A 24,435-nucleotide genomic window follows, 5' to 3' on the forward strand; every position below is an offset into this window, starting at 1 on the left:
GCCCTACCCAAATATCCCCTTTTCATAAGGATACTAGTCATACTGGATTAGGACCTACCTTAATAACCTCGTCTTAACTAAGTATAATACCTCTGTAGTACTCTTATTTCCACAAAGTCACATTCTGAAGTTAGGAGAGTCTTTTGGGGGTGGGGTGCATGACTCAACCATAACACTGAATTCACTTTGCAGCTCTGAGACAAGCAATGGCCACTGAAGGCCAACCTGCAGAGGATGGCAGTGTGGACGGGTGAGGAGCCCAGGTCCTGGCCAGCACTGCTAAGCTGTGAGCCTGTGGCAGCACCATCCCACTCGAGTCTGTGTTATTGAGGCCGGTGTGGGGTTTGATGGAACCTGAGTGGCTTTGACCACTGTGAGTCAGGTTTTCTGCATCCTGAGATCCTATCAAAATGGTCAGGAGTCTCCTGGTGTCCTCAATGCTGGGATTCCGATCTTGGCAATGGCTGAATTCAGTAGCATTGGGGGTTTCTACACTTTGAATAATAAGGTCGTTTTCATTTAGATGAAAACAGGTTAGTTGTAGACCTAAATTTACAAGCTTAGATAGAGGCAAGCAAGCAGCCTTTGCCCAATTAAACATATCCTCATATTAGCAGGTATTTGCTATTTGTTTTTTGAATACTCAGCTTGCATCCTCTGAGAAAAAGCACTTGATTCATTTTGGGAAATTTTCTCTCCCTTTGGTTTTCAGTCTTAGTGGGGCTGAAAGTCAAGGTGCCTGCAGAGGCTCCCCAGGGCCAAGAGCAGGTGTGAGACCTAGGACAGGCCCATGGACTGCAGCAATTCTGGAGCCACACAAGGATGGAAGTGTGCTCAGGCTTCCTTGCCGGTGATAGAGCTTTCACTATGCCTGGCCCCTGATGCTTCCTAGCCTGGAACTTTAGCCATCACCTTGAGTCTACAAGACCTCCATTTTTCTTTTAATGCATATGCATTTTTGTCTCATTTGTTCAGTTTCTGCTTCTATTGCTTATGGCTGAAGAACCCTACCTAATCCTGGGTTTCCATCCTCATTCCAAACAGTGGTGAAGGATGTTCACTGATCTTCAGAGCATTCAGAAAATAACCACATTGCTTCTGCCTCAGGAAAAAGAGACATTCTCTCCCCACCTTCCTACCTTTATTCAGATAATTTCCTCAATTCTGATTTGATATACCTGAGGTCAGATGAGACAGTCATAAACTTGACCTCATTCTCCCCCAAGTCCCCATGGTACCTTTCAGCATAGTGGCCAAAAACAGAAGGTGTTTCTATATGCTGCTGTTGAGTTAGTTCCATACCTGTTACAGCACTGGAAGCTGCAGGAGCCTGCCGTGTTGGGTTTTAGGATCTGTAGTTTTAAAACGTCTTTTTATGCTTATATTTGGTGTCATCACTGCCCATCTAGAAAGAAGAAAAATAATTTCAGTGGAACCCAACTGACCAAAGGTCCAAGCACAAGTTCAGTGAAGAAGTTCAGTGAAGAAATTCAGTATCTTTTATTTTATTTTATTTTTTGAGACAGGGTCTCGCTCTGTCACCCATGCTGGAGTGTAGTGGTGTGATCTTGGCTCAGTGCAACCTCTGCCTCCCAGGTTCAAGCAATTCTTGTGCCTCAGCCACCCAAGTAGCTGGGATTATTACAGGTGTGCACCACAATGCCCACCTAAGTTTTGTATTTTTAGTAGAGATGGGGTTTCACCATATTGGCACGGCTGGTCTTGAACTCCTGACCTCAAGTGATCTGTCTGCCTCAGCCTCCCAAAGTGCTGGGATTACGGGGTTGAACCACCATGCCTGACCCAAAGTATCTTTAAATGTCAGTTACACAACAGTGTAGTTGGCCTTCAAAAATGAAAAGGAATCCGTACTTGAGCTCAACAAAATTCTAAAAAACAGGGATATTTGACTGTTTATATCTCTTCTAATATTCATTAATTTGTCCATGGTCCAAAACATTTTTAGAAACCTGTTTTAAGCCTTTGAATTTTCTAATTTGACTGACCCAGCTGTGAATTACTTTTTGCTAGTATAATCTGACCCAAGGCCCTTTTCCCAGTGAACTGGTAAGTTGGGTTTTGCAGCAAAGAGAACTGGAGAAGTGAAAGTTGAGTCCATTCAGCAAATGGCAGCACAGTATTGGATTCATTGTTGGCAGGAGGCTTGAGTCTTCTGACAGCTAAAAGAACCAAAAAGCTGCCCAGGAGGATTTTCACAATGCTCAGAATGAAGAGTGAACTAATTAAAATAAATCCACTGCACATTTTAAATGCAGACCTTTGAGGTTTCCATGAGACCTTTCCCAGCTTGTAGCTCCTGGATATTAATCTAGTTCAAGGTAGTTTATTAATAATATTAATAATCATAATAGCTTGAATTTGTGGAGTCTGTTTCTTTGGAGAATCGCAGAGGTGCTTTGTGTCTACCACCATACGGTGAGGACCCATCCCTGACTCCCCAGGCTGACTTAGATGGGCCTCCTTCGTGTTTCCAAAGCATGCTGGGTTTACCTTTTCCATAGCTCAGCTGTGTTGTCACTTCATACATCATGACCCATATGTTTCAAGAACTGATAATCGCTGCTTTCTCTCCTTAACTAGAAAGGAAGCTCTTTGAACCCAGGAAGGGAGTCTTGTATACCTTTGTATACTGAGCTCAATAAATAGAAGCTTAATAATCATTTGTGGTAATACTCTGAATTGGGTTATCTTTATTCTGATTTTTTTTTCCTGGAGGGCAAAAAAAAAAAATATTTTTTTGAGACACAGAAAAAAAGGTTAAAGATAATAGGAATTTTGTTGAGAAAGACTCCTGGCCTTGGGTCTTATGGCCTTCCGAAAAATTCAGATCGATCCATTTGGAATTCTAAATAATAAGGCCACACCCCTGTCTGCAGCTCCACTGAGATCTGACTTAGGGATGAAAATGAAACCCACCTGGTGCCACACATGGATGAGACTGAGATGCAGAACGACATGGTGGCATTTATTTTGGGAATGGTTAGGGGACCCCTCACCCTGTGCTTGGACTTTCCCCCTAGGCGGTTGCCTCATGGACTCACTGACATTGCTGCCGGAATGAATTTTCCAGAGGCCAGCAAATATCTGTCTTGCTCACCACTTTGAAGCATTTGAAGGAAGCCACTCTGAACTGGTGAAGTCTTGCTCATAGAGCACTTTGCCGGTGAAAGGGTGTGTTCCCTTCAGGCAGCATGATGGAGGATACAGTGCACATGGCAGGGCCATGCTCTAAACAAGGTCTTGGAACCTGGTCTAATGAATGCATAGAAATAAACATCAATATTTAATCATGACCTGGTCAATTCCTATTTATGTCTGTGGCCTTCAAAGACTGTTCTCTTAAATGCTTCCTATCTCCTCCCTACCTCCATTATTTCCTTACCCATTTCACTCGGCCTTTAGTGTCTGGCCCTCACTCCTCCCTGTTGGATCTTCTGATGGGTCATTTTTGCTCCTCATCTGACTTAACTTCTAGGCTGCAATCTAGACACGTGGCCATTGTCAACTTGAGATGCTCTTTCACTTGGACTCTTTTCTTCTCTCCTCCCTGTCTGGATGTTTAGTCTCTTCCTCTCCTTGACTGCTGGATTTCCTTTGCTCTCAGCCATGGAACCTGTTCTCTTATCACTCTACAGTCTCCATTCAGGTGATTGTCCCCACACCGTGGTTCCTGCAAGCATCCACACACTGAGGCCGTGACCAGGCCAGGCCATGTGCCTGGCAGCAGTCCATGTGCCTGGCAGCAGTCCATGCCTCCTCCCATCCACCAGGCAGCTCGGTACCCCTGTCTCACAGCCCTTCCAACCCACATGTTTAAAGCAGAATCCATGAGCCTTCTGCAAGCCAGCTTTCTCCCTGGGGACCCCAGAAACCTGACATCACCTTTGACTTCCTCCTCCTCCTCCCTATGCCTTCCCCTGTGACATCCATTTCCTAGTCCCATGAGTTTCATCTCTAAAGGTCTCCTTCTTCTACCCTGGTCTCCATCTCTATGGTCACTGTGTGTCCCAAACTGCTGTCTCAGATCCTTGAACCACTGCAGGAGCCCATTCCTGCCCTGTGCCAAGAGGCAGCTTTCAACACTCAAACTTGTTCATATTGACCTCTTGCTTAGAATTCCTCAATGGCTTTCCAGTTTTAAGGAATGAAGATCAATCTCCTTAACACAGATCCTCTCTTTCCATCCACACCTTGTGCGATCTTTCCTCTCATGCTTGGCTTTCCAGCTGCCCTGGTCTTTTTCCAACTTCTTCAACACACCACCCTATTTCCTGCCTCAGGGCCTCTGCACATGGTATTCCCTCTGCCTGGACTTTTTTACTTCCATCCTTTCATCGTTACCGGGTTAACTCCAACACGTGCTTCGGAGCCCAGTTCACGTGTCCCTTCAATAATCCAGTTTCCTCAGGCTATTCCAAGTCCGCCCATTAAATCCCTTTATCATAGGCTATACCCATTATCTTGCAGCACTTACCATAATTATAATTAAGCATTTAACTGAATGATTTGTTGTTTAATGTTTGTCCCTCCTGCTAACCTGAGTGCTTATTGGTGGCAGGGATCCATGCCTGTCTGTTTCTTTTTCATGTAGCATAGCGCACGGTGCAAGCAATCTCTGTTAAATAAATGAGCAAACCCCTCCACCTGTCATGATACTACTCACACTGTTGACAGTCTTAGCAGGACTTATTTTATTGATGGTCAATTATAATTCGATAATCACAGAATTATCACAAATTTCAAATTAGTGAATTTGAATCCAAGTGGATTTTATTTGCTTTCTGATTCCAAACCCCCAAATATGAAAAATTTCCCCTGGTGAGAGATGGAAGCAGGTGGACGGGATTGTTCTTAGAGACTGTTGACTGGCTGGCTCCAGGGAAGGCATCCATCGGCAGCGTGGCATGTACCGTGTATGTTCAGAGTGCGTTTTTATCAGTGAGAGATGAGAGGTGACTTCATCATGACTTTTCCATTTCCCAGTTGGTCCCTCTCGCGGCTCTCACTCTCAGTGCTCTAAGTTGAGGAGTGGCTTTGATGCCTTCTGGAGGGCCAGCGTCCAGCAAACATTTGTTGAGTGCATTACTTGGGGCTCTGCTTACAGCCACAGTGTGAATGGTGATGCGTTATCTAAATTACAGGGTCAGTGGACGAAATGCTGGTGTTGCTCTGCACCTCTAGCAACTCTGCAGGACTCAATGGCATCCTGTTCTGCAAACCTCCAGCACTTCCTCTGCTGACCTGGGCCAAACTCGCATCAGGTGGAGAAGGTTCTGCAAAACACCAGAGCCCACCAGGGGAAACAGGATCTTCGGGCAAGAATTTAAAAACGGACTTTCCAGTTGAGCCTCTGCAGAACAGAGAAGGGTCTGCCACGCCCACTGTGAATATGTGCACAGGTGAATTGGGAGTGTCCTGTAGCCTTGGAGCCTGGAGAATTACAGTCAAGGATGTGTATTGTCTTCTTCTAATTGTAGGGTCATCTTTTGAATCAGAATACATCAAACAAACCCGATCTGAGCATGGATCCCCATGAATCAGCTTTTCCTTGAGATGAGCACTGAAATAACCTTTGCACAGTCATTGCTAAATTCTAACTCTTCCGAAATGTTTTCTCACAAGATGCTTTTTTTCCATGCCACGCCTCATGTTGCTGTTATTATTGACTGGATGTGCTGCTTTTTGCGGATGCAATTCTCTCTCCTTCCTAATCCCTTATAAATGCCTATGCATGACCCTCAAGGCCCTCTTGGCAGGGGAGCTCTGCCTGCTCCCACAGGACCCAAGTGTCCCGGACTGGATCCCTCAAGTAGCAGTCCCTCTGCCTGGAATGTCTCTCTCTGTCCTAAGCCGCAGCTGCTGACAACTTCCTCCTCTGTTCCGTTCCTTGTAGAATCTTTTCTTCCCTTTTTATCACTTACATTGCTTTATTCTTCTTTCACAGCGGTGAATCTAGCTCTCCTACTAGACTTTGAGATCCTTGGTGTGAGGTCCCTGTCTTGGTTCATCTTTTGACTGCAGAGTGCTTAGTGCACTCTGGTCACTGGGAAATGTTTTCAGCGTTGGTTGCTGAGTGCAATTCTTGGACCCTCGGATGTGCTGACTGAGGTTTACTGTGGTGTGCAGAGGGACAGAGGTCCATGTTCTCTTTGTCTTCCTCTGGGTTCCCGGCTGGCAGCCAGCCCAGGCCTGAGAAGGTCACGCAGTCCAGCTTTTGCTGATCTGCCCCAGACCCTCATGTGTCCCAGGCTGTAAGGATAGGAAGTGCAGAGGAGACTCATCATCCCTACATGCCAGACCCTATTACAGGTGCCCGTCCCACATAGCTGAGGAGCATGTCAGGTCCACAGAACCAGAGCCCCACTTGGTGACCCTAGAGGGCCCAGCTCAGGGACCACAATCACCCATGAGGTGAGACAAAGCACCCTCAAAGGGAGGACCCGGATATTCCACGTCTCACAGCTGGTGAGTGACAAAGTAAGCTTGGGGCTGGGTCTCAGTGGTCCTGGGGACACTGCACAGAGGGAACAGTTGGTGGTCTGGCATGGCCAGGCTGCTAGACTGAGCAAATTAAAAATGCAGAACACCCAGTGAAATGTGAATTTCAAATAAACAATAAATGCTTTTTTAGTTTAAGTGTATCCCATGCAATACGTGGGATATGCTCATACTAAAAAAATTATTCATTATCTGAAATTCAAATCCCACTGGACGACTTCTTCTTTTTCTTCTTTAAATCTGGCAACCTGAGGGTGGCACCAACTTTTAGCACTCAAAGTGGATCACAATCAGAGGAAGCCAATGCGGTGAGTCAGTACTGGGATGACACAGTGACAGTCACGGCTCATGTGTATGCATCACCCTGTAGTTCATAACAAACGTCAGCATCTACGCTTTTGTTTGGTTCTCATGACTCCTCCGAGGCAAGCTGAGTGGGCCTTGTCACTGTCTTCTGGGTTGAGAAACGAAGGCACAGAGAGGTGCAGGATGCTGCTCAGTGCCACACAGCATGTAAAGACAGGGAAGAACTGGGGGTGAGAGTCAGCCTGGGCTCACCACCTTACCACCTTGTGCTTTCTCCAGGATGAAACCCCTAACTTGTGGCCTGTGGACTCAGACTCCCGTAGGCATGTCCTGGGAGGTGTCGCCAGCCCTGCTTATGGCTCATGGGCTGGAGTTCATGGGAGAATTGGTGGCTCTGGGGAAGAAAAGAGGGTTTCATTTCACTTTCATGTCATGTCCTAAGGATCTTCTCAGCTCAGTTCTCCCAGACATCCACAGAAGTAAAACTTTTGATTCAGCCCGTAAACATGGAGTCCTTCCTGTTTGGGGAGGGCTCTGCAGAGCTGGGGGCTCCTCTGCAGGCCCAGGGTGTGCTCCTGAGCTGCTGAAGATGCGTTCCATTTTCCTCCTAGTCCCTGTCCATCTTTCCACAGGAAGCCATTGGGGTTTGCTTTGTTGCTGGGTTTGACCACTTGCCGGTAGTGTGGTTTTGAGCCCAAGATCTTCGGGTGAATTTAATTACCTTAATTGAATGGTGCTTTCAATTCTTAGAGAAGGGGAAACAGGAAGACAGTGGAGATGGTAGGGGTTGGCTTTATCACACCCAGAAGGCTCTAACAAATTGGAATTGATTCCTCTTGTTCTTCTTTCTGGGTTGGTTTTCTGAATCATTGACTCAGGCATGTCTGAGGAGCAGTTCAGTGGAGTGAAGTGTGACAACTCCTCCCTGTCTATGCACAGCCTGGAGTCCTGCTCACAGATGGTCCTCCACCTGCAGATGCACAGCACACACAGCCTCCACCACCCCACACCACAGGGCGCCTTGCTCTGGACCTGTGCTTTGCTGGTCAGTTTTGGGCCAAGGCAATTGACCTCTCTGTGCAATTCTAACAGCCCTCTTGCTTTAGAGGGGCATGTCCTTATCTATGTTCTCTGCTTTATGAGGAGAATGTCTTAGCTTGAACTGAAATATTGTAGGCTGGGAGGCTTAAAATCAACATTTACTCCTCACAGTTATGGAGGCTGGGAAGTCCAAGATCAAGGAACTGGCAGATCTGGTGTCTGGTGAGGGCCCTCTTCCTGGATTGTAAATGGACAGTTTCTTGTTGTATCCTCATGTGGCAGAGAAAGAGAGCAAGAGTGCACATGTATGAGCAAGCCCTTTTGTGTCTCTTCTTATAAGGGCACTAATCCCATCATAAGGGACCCCACCCTCATGACCGAATTGCTTCCCATAGGCCCCATGTCCTAATATCATTCCATTGGGGTAATCCCAGTGAATTTTGGAGCATACACATTCAGTCCATAGCAGCCAACAATGAAATGGCAAATTGACTTCCTCAGTTGAGGTCCTTCAGGTGAGGACAGCCGACATGTGTTGAGTGTCTGTGAAGCAGCAGGTTAACCCCTGCACCTGTCTGTGCTCACGTATTCCTCAGTAACACTCAGCATGATAGGCTCCCCTCACCATCTTACATCTGACGAAACTGAGCTGTAACTGGCTGGGTCAACCGCTGGTCCCTTGCTTAAGGCCTGGGAGTGCTGGGCGGGGCGTCACCCAGTCCTCTGCCTCAGTGCCCTGCTCTCTGGCACCAGAATGATGCCTCCTCAGCTCCTCCCATGTGGGGCTTGCTGTGTCTTTGTAACCTCTTTTGACTTTTGGAAATCAGAAATTATAAGTTCATAAGAAGAAAGCATAGGATCTCATAAGCGTGACTTGCCACCTGTTTTGGTGCTAGAGATACAGTCATGTGCAGGGCTGACCTGGGCCCTTTCCTCCAGAACTGGATGGATCCTGGGAGGGTGTTGCTTTGTAAAAGTGCATTTACCTGTGATGGCCTTAGATTGGCTTCCACTGGGCAGTACCTCTTATGCATGTAAAGCAGAGCTTTGATTTGCATAAAGGTCGCTGTACACCTGGTCTGGCCATTTGGGCTCCACTAGCCTGATATTTGGCACATGGGAGAGGGGTGTCAGCCTGCAGACTGGCCTGGCTTGACTGGACCCAAACTCAAGTTCTAGATGGGGAAAGCCAAAGGCTCCCAAACTGATCCTGAGACCCTGTGCCCTGGGAGAGAACAAGGTTGGCTTTGTCCAGCCCTAGGAACAGGATGTGGTTGGGTGCCATGATGGCAGTGTTGGCCTAGTGGGAGTCTGAATCTTCCACAAACCACATTACACGTGTAGGGGCCTCTAAATCCTGCCACAGGTAGAAGTCCAGTATGCCCCAGTGGTTGAAGAAACCAGCTTGCTTGGGCTTGCCAGACCCACAGAACTGGATGTGAGCAGGTGGTAGCAGGGGCTGCTGCCCTCTGGGGAGACAGTGAAGGAGAGATGCTTTCTCTGTGGGCTCAGCCCAGCCTGAAGCTGACTTCTGGTCTGGGTAGCCAGTCTGCCATATCTGGATAGGTCATTCACCAGAAGCTTCCAAGTGCTGCTCAGACCCAGGGCTGTGCCTGCAGTTAGAGGCTAAGGAACCTGGCACAGGGAAGACTGGGCCTAGTCTAACCCAGGACATGAGGGTGCCTAACACCTGGCATCACAGACCCAGGGAGGGAAGCTTGTGGCAGGAGAAATGAGAAGTCATAGGATAAAGAAGAGAGGGGGAGAATTGACTGGGTTCAAGCAGTCTCCCACAACCTGTCCCCTCCTGGTTCCTGTTCCCTGATGACCACAGCAGGCCGAGCACTGTTTAATAACCAGCTCTCTGGGGCAAAAAGCACTGGGTTTGTAGCACTGGCTGATTTCTTGCTGTTGACCTGACATCCCAGGCACAGATGGGATGAGGTGTGCCCAGTGGGCCTTGCAGGGTGCAGGGGGCTCTGGCGTGCCTCTGAATCCCAGCAGGCTGTGGAGTTTATACTGCTTAGACTTGGGTAGTGTCTCACTCCACAAAGGCTAACCTGTGAGCTGTCAGCAGCACCTCCTCGCGCAGTTTCTGATTCTAGAGGTGGAGCATTATGGAGGATCACACCTTGGAGCTCCTGGTGGCCAGATGGGCTGGACTTAGCCAGTTACAGTCTCCAGACAGTCCCTTCCACTAGGAAGGAGCTCAGGCCTGGCACTGCCAGCTTCTCCACCACACTCTCAGGTGTTCTCTGCAGACCTTGAGGGGCCCAGCCTCAGCGGCCAGATGCTCCCTGAGCAAAGGGCCCTTGGCTTCTCTTCATGAGCTCAAAGGTGGCCTTGGCTTCTCCTTGTGAGCTCAGAGGTGTTTTATAGGAGCAGCCATGCGGGCATCACAGGTAAAAGCAGGAGCAGGAAAGATCTGGAAGGGAGAGCATGTGATCCAAGACAACTCTGTTCACCCTGTCTTTCTCTCCCAGGGCTGGGTGAGTGCCAGTCCCACTCCACTGCCCAGGAGGGGAATTGCCTGAGCGGCAGAGATTTTGGGAGAAAGCAGGGTCAGCCTGGCAGCCATGGTACTGCTGCTTAGCCTTTTGATCCTTGCACCTCCTTGTTAGACCCAACCCAAGCTGCAAGGCCACCCCCACTGCCAGGCCAGCCGGGGCAGTTGCTGGAGGAGGGACACCCAGCTTTTTCAGGAGCACAGGGGCCATGTAAATTGTGAGTCCCCCTGGGATCTGGGTGCAGGTCTTAGTGCTCCTCTTTACCCTTCAGCCATGGTTGCTGAGTTGTACTAGATTCTAGACGGGGAAAGCCAAAGGCTCCCAAACTGATCCTGAGATACTGTGCCCTGGGAGAGAACAAGGTTGGCTTTGTCCAGCCCTAGGAACAGGATGTGGTTGGGTGCCATGATGGCAGTGTTGGCCTGGTGGGAGTCTGGATCATCCACAAACTACATTACACATGTAGGGGCCTCTAAATCCTGCAGCAGATAGAAGTCCAGTATGCCCCAGGGGTAGTGGTTGAAGAAACCACTCAGCAACCGTGGCTGAAGGGTACAGAGCAGCACTAAGAGATACATGGCATCTGAGAGCCTGGACTTTCTTATCTGCAAGTGGACCCCACGCCATGACCTGGCACAGGTGCTCCCAACAGACTTTCTCAGCCCTCACATCATTGGCACTGCCCAAGGCTCAGGGCAAAATCACCCCTGGCTGAGAACCACTGTTAGAGAATCAGGGAGGGAGAACTGGCCCAGCACCGGGCTGTCCTTCCTGCCTTCACTCATTCACTTGCTCTTCCCCTCCACATTTCCCAGGAACATCTTGCCCTGGATTCTGGAAATGGCAGGACCTGACATGACAGAGTCATCAAATAGGCAGTGCTGACAGTGGAAAGAGCTGAGACCCAGTTCTAAAGTTTGTCATCATGGGTGTCACTTAACTGCTACACCTGGAAAATAGGGATAATAAAACCAGCCTGTCTGTGCTCGCCTCCGGCACTGCCGCCCCCAAGGTTGCTCCCCATGCTGGACACAGGAATTTTCATGGAATCGGTCCCCATGGCAGGCACTGCTTGAGAGTCTCTCGATGTTCGAGCCAGCCAACCCACCAGGTCCTGGGTCCTCACCACAGCAGGGAGGATGCCTGAACCAGAAGAAGGTTCAGAAAGCCCTGGCCACTGCAGCCCTGCACCTCACCTGTCAGGCTGCTGGGGAGCGAGTGAATGACACACACACCCAGTGTCTCTGCAGAGCAGAGGTTTTTTCTCTACATGTGGTAAGAAATGCATTTACATCATGGCACAGAACATGCTTGCAGACATATGTATCAAGGGAAACTTGACGAAGCAAAGCTTACCCTTCTTATATGTACTGCTCCATCCTAATCTAATCTATTCTATGATTTCATTTAAAAAACCTCAACACAACTTACTAAGTGACTTCAGGACTTAATAATGACTTATGATCTACAGTGATTAAAAAAAAAACACAACTCTCTGAGACCAGAAATTTTAGGCATACCTAATTAGGTCCAACTTATGGCTGCCCTGTTTATGGTAATGCCAAATTTTCATCTGGATGGAGAATTGGATTCCCAAGGCCCAAACACAGTGACTGACCAGGTTCACCTGGGGAGGGGAGGAGACCCCACCCCCTGGCGGCAGGTCCATGGTCCGGGCCTTGCCTTTCTGCTCTAGGCTATGTCTCCAGTCCCCACACAGTGCCTGTGCCTCACATGGGGCCATTTATTTGCTAAGCAAGTGAATGAACAAGTGGATGAGAGAAATTTCTCTTATCCACTGAGTGGGGACTGAGCACCTGGTATAAAGGTACTTTATAACCTAGTATTATTAATTAATATTTATTATTTAATCAATATTCACAATAGCCTCATGATACAGGAGTTACTCTTGTTCTTTACAGAGGAGAAACATGTGTAGTGCAGAATTTAATACCTGGTGGTGTGGGGCAGGAACCCGGGGCTCCTAGAGAAGTGGTGGTCCCGTTCACCTGTCTTTAGAGAGCTTCCTCTGGCAGCTTCTGGAATGCCAACTACAGGTTAAGAGTCTCTGCTCGGCACCATGCTGTGCCTTTGGGGACCAACCTGCCCCTGGCTACTGTGCAGTTTTCCATACTCCTGATTCTCACCCTCAGGCCTCCTTTGAGCTCATCTGAGACCTGTGGTCATAGGATGCCCTTCTATTCCCCATACCCCATCACACCTGGGATTCCATAGCATGGGGTGCAAAGACCTTGAAATCTAGTGGGGCACACAGCTCTCCAGTTAAGAGCTTCAGAATCCGACAGATTTTGGACTTGCCACTCAACTTGTGTGAGCCTCAGTCTTGCTTTGGTGACTTTGGGGCTAATGGAAAGGCCGACCCAGCAGCCTGAGGCTTGTGGAAACCCCTTATGGATCAGGACGTGGTGGTGAAGGGACAACTATAACTTATGACCAGATTCCACCTTGGAGAGCCTTGTCTAGACAGAAGCCCAGCTCCTGGAGGAAAAGGCATTTGTTTTTGTTGGGATGGGGGTATCTCCTCAGGAACCATCCTCTCTCCAGCCCCTGGGAAAAGAGCCAGGCTCCACGGGGAGGGAAGCCCCCTGAAAACAGCCCTGGAGGGTGCCAGGCTTGGCAGAGAGAGGAGGTTCAAGCAGGACTCCTGAGAACCATGGGAGGGCAGGGATTCTACAGAGTCTATGGCAACATCTATATGCCAGGTTCCCCATATGTAAACTGGTGCCATGAGGCTGCGTGACACAGGCAGAGAAGCAGAGCCGGAGAAGCTGTCACTGAGTGTTAGCGCCCCGGCAGTCTCAGACACCCATCCTGTTGGTGGAGCTCCTGCCACCTGTGTCACCCTCTATATCCATGGCCTCACCCAATGGGCGCAACAACTGGCAAATTCAGTAGGGCTGACGCCAAAGGAATTTTAGGTAATTGAGGGTCAGAAAGGTTGAGGAACTTGCTTAAGGTCACACAGCCAGAGAGCAGCAGAGCCAGTATTCAGGGCCAGGTCTCTGCAGAATGCAGCGAGGGCAGAGAGACAAGAGATGAGATGGTCTTCTATCTGTCACCAGGTTCATGCAGGGTGAGGAGTGGGTAGCAACTTTCTCCTAGCACCTTCTCATCTATCTCCCTCTGCGTCTTGTCCTACCAGGGAGCACTGGCTTCAGTAAAGCTAGAGGAGGCATGCGTAGGACCTGGCTCTCCTGCAGAGGTTATCTTCCCCGCTCTGGAAACCATGAAGCGGTGTGCATCTGGGATAAGAAGGGGACCTCAAACAGCACCCCTGGCAATTCCTAAGCCTCTCACATAGGTCTGAAGCTGTGCCTGGCCTTCTCCTCATGTCCCTGCAGGAGGCTGGGAAGTAGCTGGTGGATGACCACTGTCCTTTCTTCAACCAGCACAGCAGTGATGAGGTGGCTTAGCCAGGGGAGGGAAAGGGGAGAACGGGCTCCTGCAGTGCAGTGTGAGGAGCTGACCAACACCCAACTGCTTCATGGAATTCCTCGTGGCAAGGAAAGGCATTCTGGTGTGGCCAGCTCAGTTCTCCCTTCCAAATTTAAAACTGAAAGATGCTCCTCTAACAACCATGTTTATTTCAACCTATAGCTGTGTTGATGGGAAAAACTTGGCTCCTTGGAGCACCTCCTGTTGTGTCTGAGAACAGTGCCGGCCCCTTGCCCCCCTTTGCCTTCCTAAGGCAGCATCTTTATGCATTTCAGAATGCCCTGGGGGCTGGCTAAGCAGACAGCACTTGGTCCTGCTCAGGACTCAGGAGATCTGCTGGCCCTGAGACCACACCTGGAGAAAGCTGATCGGGGAGTGACGGGAGGTTGCCCCTACTTCAGGGAGGTTGTAGTGACAAGTCATAGTCTCTTGGGCCACTTGGGTCTGATGCTTGTCAATGACTGTGGTTTGTGCGGTGTCTGCCCTTGTCCTGAGCCTGGCGCCTAGGCGGGAACATCATGTCCACACTCAGGCTTGGCCTTCCACCCACTCCACATGCTGAAGGTGCTTAGATCCATGACCTCTTCTACGCAAAAGGGGCGGTGATCACCATGCATGGTCACCATGGGGCTGGGGTCAGTCCTGCACGGTGCCAGCTGCTCTCCAGCTGAGTTGTGAGCATGAACCAGCTGAACCCTGAGGCATCGGACTTTCTCCTTGACGACCTCTAGAAGGTACGGGCCCAAGCTGGAGTCTAAGTGAGAGGAAAAAAATCTCCAAGTAGGACAGTGGAGTGAGGAGAGCAGTCCTTGTATTTCTACCACGTGCCTGGAACTTTTCATACATTTGCTCAGTTAATGCTTGCAGGACTGTTTGATGTGGGAGCTGTTATTCCTATTTTACAGAGGAGAAAGCTGAGGTCCAGGGGGCTTGCTGAGAAGTGGCAGGGCTGACCTACGAACCCAGATTTGCCTGTCCTGTGTCCCCTGCAGAGCCACAGGCTTCCCAGTGCAGTGTGGAATCCCTGCAGCACCCTGGGCAACTTCCTGAAGTCCTGAGGAGCTGGGGTGAAGCCTGTGTGCCTCTCTAAGCACGCTCGGCTTTCCAAAGGAAGGTTTCTTTTTCCTAAGAAATGTTTTGACTCTTTGGTGATGGGATGGCCTCCTTTCTAGAGAATCTGTTGGGTGGTGAAGAGAGCTGTAGGTATCAGTAGGCAGTGAGGACAAGACATGGGTGTTGCATTCAGATCTCAAGCCCCTCATTCACTGTGCATCCTTGGGCAAATTACTCATCTCTCCAAGCTGCCACGCCTGCATCCATGAGGGGGTTCACAAGACCTACCGTGCTGGATGGTTGAGAATGAGACCAGACACTCCAAAGCTTTGCACATGGGAGGTCCGCAGCCAGTGATTTCCACAGGGGAAATGGTGGGCAAACTGAGGGCAAGAAATGGCTCTCATCTGGTGGGTATAGCCCAGGTGGCTTGAGCTTGGACTATTCGACCTCTGCAGTCTTTGGGCTGATCTGCCTCTGAGGGTGGCAGACAGGGCCAGGTGAGAGGATGAGCTGGTGGAGCTACTGTGGCCTGGCAGCCTGAGACAGGGCAAGCCAAGGGGCAGCTCCAAAGTGACCTGGCATGACCTGGCCCTCGCAGGCAGGTCCAGTGGTGCCAGGTCTAGAACCAGCCTCTAAACACAGTGGGGAGTAGGGAGAGAGCCTCGGAAACTCCTTCAGAGGCTTCCCAAGCAAACCGAAGAGCCTCCATTTCCCCTGCCTTCCTCAAGCTTCAGGTGAAGGCTTTGAAATGGGAGATATCCCAGATGAAATCCTTCCCTCCAGCCAGCCTTGCAGCCCCTCAGCAGCTCAAGTCCACTTGGGAAGGGGGCTCTTAGTGAAAGAAGGGACCAACTGAGGCAAGGAAAGACAACCCAGAGTGGAGTGGCCCAAAGGAGCCCCTGGGATTGGCTAAGCAGAGAATGGAGGATGTGAGGAAGGTCTGCCCATCTGCCATGTGTCATGGCCCAGAAGAACATCCCTTTCCCTTCATCTAAGACAGGGAGGTCTCTAGGTCTGGGGAGGAAGCGATTCATGGTTGATTGGTTGTTGGAATTTTCTTGCTGTCAGACTTCCCCTAGGCTGTCTGATGTGGGCTTGGAAGGTAATGCACTTTTCACTGAGCTGGCTTCAGTCTTTTCCCTGAGAACTCAGGTCAGCTGAGAATTCGCTCTGCCTCCCCTTGACATTAGGAGGCTGTGGATTAATCACACTGTATTCTTCCCACAGGCAGCCCTTCCAGGAAATATTCCAGAGTGATACTGATGACTTACATTGGGGGTGACACATCTGAGCATCAGCATGTGCTCTGCATGCTCCAGGTTTGGGTCCTGATAGGCCTCCATGGGTCCCTTGTCCTTCCCGCTCTGTCCCATCCACCAGCTCATGCCACGCAACCCTTGGAAACCAAGTAGAAATGAGGCGGTGTCTGAGGTTTTTCCAATTAACTAAATGAAGCATATGATTGAGTTAAGGACTATGGACTGGCTGGATTTTTTGAAATGAGGTTTAAACCCTCAAGTGGAAATAAAGCCAAAACCCACTCCAGCCTTAATGGGCCCTGGCCCTGTTGGGGAGCAGCCCCATGTGCCCCTGCAGTGTGGCCTTCCCTCGAAGCCCTTTGCTTCCCTCCAGTAACCCAGGGGAATATGGAACGAAATCCCAAGAGGCTATGAGGAAGACAGATCAGCCCTGTTGCCTCCAGCAGGCTTGGGTTACCGAGATTTCTGGCAGAGACTGGAGGAATAGGGCTATTTCAAGACCTGGGGCTTCCCCTCTTCAGTAAGACCCTTCAGTAAGGGTCTTCAGGGCTTCCTTAGGTCAGGAAAGACACTTACTTCTGTCCTGGCAAAAAGGCATCAAGGTGGGAGGATGCAAGCCCGTCTCTGGCCTTCCTGTCTACTCTCAACACCTCTCACTCCCCAGGTTCCAGGAGACCTAAACCCCTCTGTTCCAGTACACAGCATTCCACCAGCCCCCTTCCTCCTCACTGCACACAGTTGCTCCCTTCCCAATGAGCTTCTGGTCATCCAAGAGCAGACAAACTCGTTCCCATCCCAGAGACCCAGGGGCAGATGTGTTGGACTTGAGTCACCCGGAGAAGGCTATTTATAAACCACCTCGATAAGCACAATCTGCCCTGCTCAGCCCAGGCCACATGGGCATGCTATGTGTCTGGTGATTCCACTGCTAAGCTAACCCTCCCAGCACCATGACAGCAAACTGGACATTTCCTGTACCAGCCAGACCTGAAAAGTAGGCCTGGGAAGGTGCAGGAGGCTCAGGAGCCAGCCAGCCATTGGAAGGGTCTGACTTACAAGCTATTCTGACAGCAAGAACTTTCACTGTTTTTTTTTTTTTTTTTGGTATTAAATTGACCCATCTCAAGAAGTGTTCTTGTAACACAGTGGTCAGCAAACTTTTTCTGCAAAGGGCCACATTGTAAGTGTTTTCAGCTTTGCAGTCCATATGGTCTCTGCTGATACAGTATAGAAGCAACCTTAGACAATATGCAAATGAATGAGCATGGCTGTATGCCAATAAAACTTTATTTACAAAACCAGGTGCTCAGACCACACACCATAGTTACTAGCCACTACTGTAAAGGGAACTCAAATGCTGGAAAACAGGACCTCACTTACCACGCACATCTGTCTAATCTCCCCAGGTTCCTATACTTATGGAGCTACCTGAAAGGCCTACACAATGATTCTTCCTAAGGCTATTTAGCTTTCCACACACATTGACCACTGCCTTCCTCAATGATCAATTCCTCTCCACCAGAAAATTAAAGAGGTAGTTTTAGACTCAGCCAAGCCTACCCTGTGAGATTCTGGTGGGGGCCCTCCCAGGGTGTGGAAGAACAGGCAGCCTGTGGAGGGCTTTGTTTTGGGGACGCACATGCTCACAGAGTCCACGGGCCAGAACGTCGCAGTCACCAGTTTTCCTCTTTGTTACAGCTGGTGTGACCCTGCCTGGCCCAGCGCTGGGGGAGCCAAGACAGCCAGCCTCCCTCAGCTCTGATTGCTGAAAACCTGGGACCACGGGGGGGGGGGGGGCCCATTTGACAACGTTGTGGCCTGGGCACATCTGTACACTCACTTAGCCATGTGGGAGCAGAGAGCCCTAACAGATGACACCTAAGGGCAAAGCCACGCATGTACACAGCTCCCAGTACATGGTCCCCGAGATCCATCCAGCACACCAAGAACCTCAGCCCCAGCACCTGTGGGCTCCCGGCACACACACACCACCCTGCACAGCACCCTGGCACCAAACTACATCCCCAGCACAGCAGCGGCCCAGTAGGAACGTCCCTGGGCCATGAGCTTGAGCCTCCCTGCCCACGCTAAGGAGCCAGACAAGTGTCTGGGCTGTACCTTCCGCTCTCTGCGTGTCCAGCTGCTCAGGCCTCCTCGGGAACGGGAGAGAACCCTGGCTCTGCCCAGCAGCCAAGACTTCTTCTTTCCTCTTTAGCCAGGCTCTCAAAGGTGACAGGAGAGTGGACTCAGGACCCAAGCCTTCTCCAGCTCACAAACCTACCCACCTGAGGAAGATCAGTGACCAGAAGCTGGCCAGACACGGGAAGTCCGTGAAGCTTACCTAAATAGAGACCCAGCCGGGGGAAACCAAATGGTGTTCGTGGTGGGGAAGAGGCAAACAGTCCGCACTGCAACACCCGCGTGGTGTCAAGTAACAGTCAGATTAAACAAACAGCCTCAGCTGCTATTTTTACATCCAGATCAGCCACGAGTAACAGATCACTTGGGGAGTGAGAAATTGCTTGCTGCTTATCCGGACCCTAACCACGATTCCAACTTCAATCCAGAACGATTGCTAAAGCTATTCCAGCACCTAGAGTCAAATAAAAATATCCCGAGGTGGGAAGGAAAACATTTGTTTAGGGAAACATTAAAAACAGGAGAGTGTGTGCCTTGGAACCAGCGCCCGGAGCCCTGCTGATGTCCCGGGGCAGAAATAGCCCGTTTCATCATCGGCTTTGGACGACCGCCGCCCGCATTCCTCGAGTAAGGAGCCGTCCTCTGCTGTGCTTTTGGAGTAGAATAATATGCAGCTGGGGGAAGGCCAGGCTGGGTCTCAGGGTGAGAGTTGCAGACGGATATGAAATAATCGGGGAAGAGGCAAGGTAAGTGTGCACTTGGTGAGCTTGCAAGCCCAGTTGTTTGCAAGGTCCAAGCACCAGTGGACAAGTCCCGTTCTGCCAGGCAAGGGCTGGCCCCCCTGCAATCCTGAGGTGGGCTCATGCCTGCCTTCCCAATGGCTGCTTTCTGTCTTGGGCAGAAAGACCTGCCCTCAGACTCCCAGACTTTTTCCCCTGGTTTTTCCTTGGCTTGCACTGTGCCAGCTCCCAGGGTGCCTTCCTTATTCTCCCAGGCTGGCCCTAGGACAGTCTGCTCTCTCCCAGGATTTAATGCAAGAGTGATTATTTTTTTCCCCCTTTCCCTCCAAGATCCTTTTTTATGCTTCCCTGCCTGTGGCCTGAGAAAGCAGAGATGACTGTCTCTGCAGGGTGTCCTGCTCTGTGCTGTGCTCAAGGCCTCTGCTAGTTTGCAGCGCACTGTGTCTTTGGGTCTATTTGCAGACTGTCCCTTCTGTCCCTGTGGGCTCTTCAAGGGCAGCAACCTGTGTCCTGGCCCCAAGTTAGGGCCTGGCACCATCTCCAGCCTTGAAACTGCTGGCAGCCAGGGTCACAGGGACCCAGGTCTATGCACTTTTGTCTAAACCAAGTCAGAAAGAACACCTACTCCATGCCCTGCAGACAGAGGTGCCCAAACAGCAAGGAGCATTCAGACCCACTTCCTCCTAGGAGCCTCCAGACTTGCCTTTTGCCCTGAGAGCTTCAGAATCTTGCTGTGGGGATGACCGCTTGCTGCTCTGCACTCAGAGATGCTTTGAAGGAGGCCCAAAGTGAACCCCTCAATTTTACCCACCCACCTCCCTACCTCCCTACCTCCCCTGTTTGTAAAACAAACACATGCCAACAGGGCAGAGAAAAACCATCAAGTTGAGATGTGAGCAACATTTTTAAAAAATACACAGGATTTGGAGCCGTGGCTCCATTATTTCCTAGCCAGTTGACATGTCACATACTTACCCTTCCTGACCCTCAGTTTACCCATCTCTAAAGTGTAGAGAATGCCTGTGCTCTGTGGATTCAGGGTCAGGGGAGCTTAGGTACATGAATATGCTCATCTGTTGCAAAGCTTCCCAAATGTTAGTCATTTATTTGCTATTTTTTCCCATGATTTTTGTGACATCCTCAACTATCTGTATCAACATTTACTTACTATTTTCCTTTAAAGAAAATTTAAATAGCCTTGCTTTGTGTCTTGAACAGAAGAACTTTATGGAAAACGACAAAACCTAATAGATCATGGATTTGATATATTTGTTAATTTCCTTTCCCTCCCACCAATTGAAACAAATTTATAGTCAGTTCATATGTCATCCGTTTGACCCAAATCATTTTGTTCCAGATGTTAGGAAACATTGCATTACTAAATCTCATTTTATGGAGGTGTTCGCTTTGGGGTGTGGGTAACATGAGCTGAAAGCTTCGACAAGGCCCCTGGTCTTGCTAATTTGCTTTCCTCCCCTCCCCAGCACCTTCCTTCCCCAGCTTACATTTCATTCTTCACAGGCGGAGAGCATGACCTCATGTCTTGTTTAGGATCCTAGGAACAGCAAGCTTTACTCTGCGGCAGAAGCAAATGGTGTTTGCTTCAAGTGGCTGATTGAGGAAAGAGCACCGTGGGATGGCTGGGAATGTTCTGGGGACCAGACAGTGGTAGGTAGTTTTGTCAATGACGTCAGCAGGAAGGGCCTGGAGAGAATAATAAAACCCAGTTGACCCAGCAAGAGCCTGTCCTGGGAGCAGGTAGCCCTCAGAGCTTGGCTGGAGGCTCCAGCAAGCTTGAGCATGGCTGACCCCTGCAGAATCTGATTTCTCCTGGAAGTGCCCCTACCTGCCCCTCGTAATAGACTCCATGTCTGTGCCAGTTACAGTGGGCACCCTGGTGCAGACCAGCCCCAGCCAGAAGCACAGCCACAGAACTCAGCCCAAACTCCAGACCAGGAACACTCAGGGTCTGCATGGCCCAGAGCTGGCATCTGTCTGGGGTACTGGCCCAGGCAAAGTGACCACTCTCATCCAGTCCAGGAGCTGTGAGCTGCATGGAAAGAATGTGAATGAAGACACAACTCTAAATGTGGAACCATGGACGCTATGTGAGCCAGTGTGCTCCCTAGCCGTCCAGAAAAACAAGGCCCACTTGTACATTCTAAAAGCGCATAAATAAAGCTGTCCTCAGGCGGCGTGCTCTGGTGGCCCATCCTTGCAGTGGCTTCACTGGCTGCAACCCTAAGCAAGGCCTCTGGAACACTGTGAGGGCAGCACACCCACCCAACAGAGTGGGTAGGAGAAGGTCTAGCTGTGGCCTTGCTGCATCTGGTGATTGCGAACTTAATTTTGCAGCAAATTTAATCTGCTCCGCATTGGTATTAATTAGAAATGTTCAAAAGCTAGCAATAAGGGTAGTGCAGAATGGGTCCTTCAGGCCAATTTCTGCTTCTAGGTATTTGAAGTTCACATTCCTGCAAATAACAGGAAGCCACTCGCCTGATTCTTGTAGCTTTGTATCCTGATTATATGTGACTTCCTATTGGGAGACGTTTCTTCACTATCACCCAGCTTTCCTTAGGAGTCATTTCCATAAAGTTTTTCAGGAGGGTGTTGCATTTCCCTGTTTGATAATAAAAGCAAAATGAAAATGCAAGCCAGTGCATATAGGATGCTTACTTTGTGCCCTACATGGTTCTAAGTCCTCACATCAATAAACCTACACCCTGCATACTCCTGATCATAGGTCCCTGCATGATTCTGTCCCATCCCCATGAATCGTTGTCCATCGGGGAGCTAGGGAAGGATGAGATATGGGGAACTGATATTTCCTGAGCACTCATTATATGCCAAGAAAACACTTTCTGTGCTTTGTTTCACAAAATCCTCAGTCTTTCTGTATGAAGGCAGCTAATGTTTCCTTTTTTTTTGTTTTGTTTTATTTTGTGTCTTTTTTTGAGACGGAGTCTTGCTCTGTCGTCAGGCTGGAGTGTAGTGGTGCAATCTCGGCTCACTGCAACCTCTGCCTCCCAGGTTTAAGCTATCCTCCTGCCTCAGCCTCCAGAGTAGCTGGGATTATAGGCATGCGTCAGCACGCCCAGCTAATTTTTTTTATTTTTAGTAGAGATGGAATTTCACCATGTTGGCCAGGATGGTCTCAATCACTTGAGCTCGTGATCTGCCTGCCTCAGCCTCTAAGCCACCATGCCTGGCATAGTGTTTCCTTTTTACAGATGAGGAAACTGAGGTTTACAGAGGTCCCAGGATGCCACAGCTAATAGCAGCACAGAGGATGCAGAAAAGGGCTCACCTGGCCACTATCTAGCTAGTACTCTCCCAGCCCAAGTGCAGGACACAGCCTTCTCTGACTCATCTGTTCATCTTGCCTCTCCCTGCAGTGAAGGCAATGCCTGCAGGGCACCCCCTTAACTAGTGATTTGTTACGGGGATTCTGTGCCCACTGTGAGCACAGTACGAGTGTGTTTCCAGGGCTGATGGTGAGATGGTGCCTCATTGGAGGAGGGTGCTTCGGGGGCTCAGGCCCCACTGCGCTGGCCGCCTGGCGAGGGGCCTGAGCAGGAGGACCCCTCTTGCAGGAGCCCTGGGTTGGTGGGGTTGTTGCCTGCTAATATCTAACTCAGAGGGACTGGAGTTATGGGGGCAGGGCCCTGTTTGTAGCTCATAGCTTGAAAGAGCCCAGGTTGCCGAGGCCCCTTCTACAGGGCTGCTCTTCTCCCCATCTGACCAGCCTGGTGCTGGGATGGCAGCTGTCACAGTCAACTGAGGGTCATGCTGGCCAGGGTCTCTCCTCAAGGTGCTTCCTTCGGGATTCTTTGCTTAGGACTTTACAGTGGAAGGCTTAGACGTAAGAAACAGAATCTGTGCTGTGAAATGAAGGAAATTCAGTTCATTAAAGTACTAACAAGTCTCACAACAAAGCCATGGCAACCAGATGGGAGGTCGGCTTCCTGGTGGATCTGGGTGCAGTGACTCATCTCTCTACACTCAGAGGGATCTGGAAACCCAGTGTGAAGAGGAGCTGCTCCCTATAGCACAGGTTGACAAACTTTTGTCTGCAAAAGGCAAGATGGTAAATATTTTCAGCTTTGCAGGCCAGCGGGTCTTTGTCAAAAGAGCTCAGCTAGGCCATGGTAGCACAAAAGCAATTAGAGACACTCTAAACAAATGGGAGTAGCCAACACAGTAAATAAAACTTCAATTTCAGAGTTTGAAAGAAGAAAGTTGAATTTCATATAGTTTCAATGTATTATAAATATTCTTATTTTGACATTTTTTCCTCAATTATTGAAGTGTGTACAAACCCTTCTTAGCTCACTGGGCTGTCCCAGAACAGACAGCACAGGGATTTGGCTTGTGGGCATTTTGCGATCTCTGCCCTAGAACCACTTTGTCCACTTGAGTGGCCACTAACCCTATGTGGTTAACAAGTGCTTGAAACTGCTCGTCAGGTCTGAATCAAGATGCCCTGTGAGTGTAAAATGCACACTGGATTTCCTTAGGACAAAGAAAGCCTTGATGTTGACATGAAAATACTTTGGATATTCTGGGTTTAATAGACTATATTGTTGAAATTTACTTCCACACATTTCTACTTTTGGAACGTGACTCTGGAATATTTGAAATGACATAGTGGTGTGGGCTGTATTTCCACTGGACAGTGCTGGGCTTTGCTCCTGGTCACGGACCCTCACCCTCATTGCCTGGTATGTCCATCAGGCCAGACCCGACTTGAGATCAGGGCTGAGCTGCTCGTGGTAAAGAGTTTCAATTTCCCCATCGCCATTGCTCTGAGTTCAGATTTCAAGCAGAAGCTTTTGCAAGTGTATTCCTACATCACTGGTATTATTTCTATTTGCTTTCACCATTGCCTCTAAAATATTGGGCGTTAAAATGAGACTTTCTGAGCATGAAGAAAAATATGGTGAGTATTGCCATTTTCCAAGCCCCTCCAGAAGCTGCGTGCTGTTAGTGATCTCATACACAGTGTGGATTGGATCTTCACAACCATTCTAGGAGGGAGGCATTCTTACCTCCATTTCCACATGCAGAATGAGGTCAAAGAGGTGAAGTTCCTCACCCCAAATTACGCCTGCCTCATGTTCCTCCGCTCACCTCATGTGCAGTGAATGAGTGTGGGGCACTGCCCCACGGGAGACTCCCTGCTGCCTTGCCTCTCTCCCTGCCTTTACAGCCTCAGAGTGCTGGGTTTATCTCCGAGCAGTGGTTCTCAAGTCCCCCAGAGGAGGAAGCACTGATGACTGGGGCCCTCCCTGAGAATTCCTGCTTCAGTGGGTCCTCTGTGGGGCCTGGGCATGAGCATTTCTAATAAGTCCTCAGGCAATGCTGATGCTGCTGGTTCAGGGGCTACCCTTGGAGAAGAAAGAACGTCTG

General features: G+C 49.7%; 1 protein-coding gene across 4 annotated transcripts in view; it reads right to left on the bottom strand.

Moving 5' to 3' along the window:
- The window catches only part of CUNH10orf71 (chromosome unknown C10orf71 homolog), a 34,282-nt gene extending 13,658 nt beyond the window's left edge, over positions 1-20,624 (bottom strand). The window contains exons 1-3 of one of the 4 annotated variants that reach the window (XM_064370123.1): positions 18,263-18,475; positions 16,157-16,281; positions 1,303-1,405 (exon numbers count right to left, since the gene is read on the bottom strand). The gene's annotated coding sequence lies outside the window, so the exon portion shown is untranslated. The other 3 variants (XM_012477486.3, XM_012477485.3, XM_012477484.3) reach the window with 3 other exon arrangements.
- Positions 20,625-24,435: the final 3,811 nt, after the last annotated feature.

This window comes from Aotus nancymaae, unplaced genomic scaffold (genome assembly GCF_030222135.1).
Source record: "Aotus nancymaae isolate 86718 unplaced genomic scaffold, 86718_ANA_hifiasm-v0.15.2.pri h1tg000099l, whole genome shotgun sequence".
Classification (NCBI taxonomy): domain Eukaryota; kingdom Metazoa; phylum Chordata; class Mammalia; order Primates; family Aotidae; genus Aotus; species Aotus nancymaae.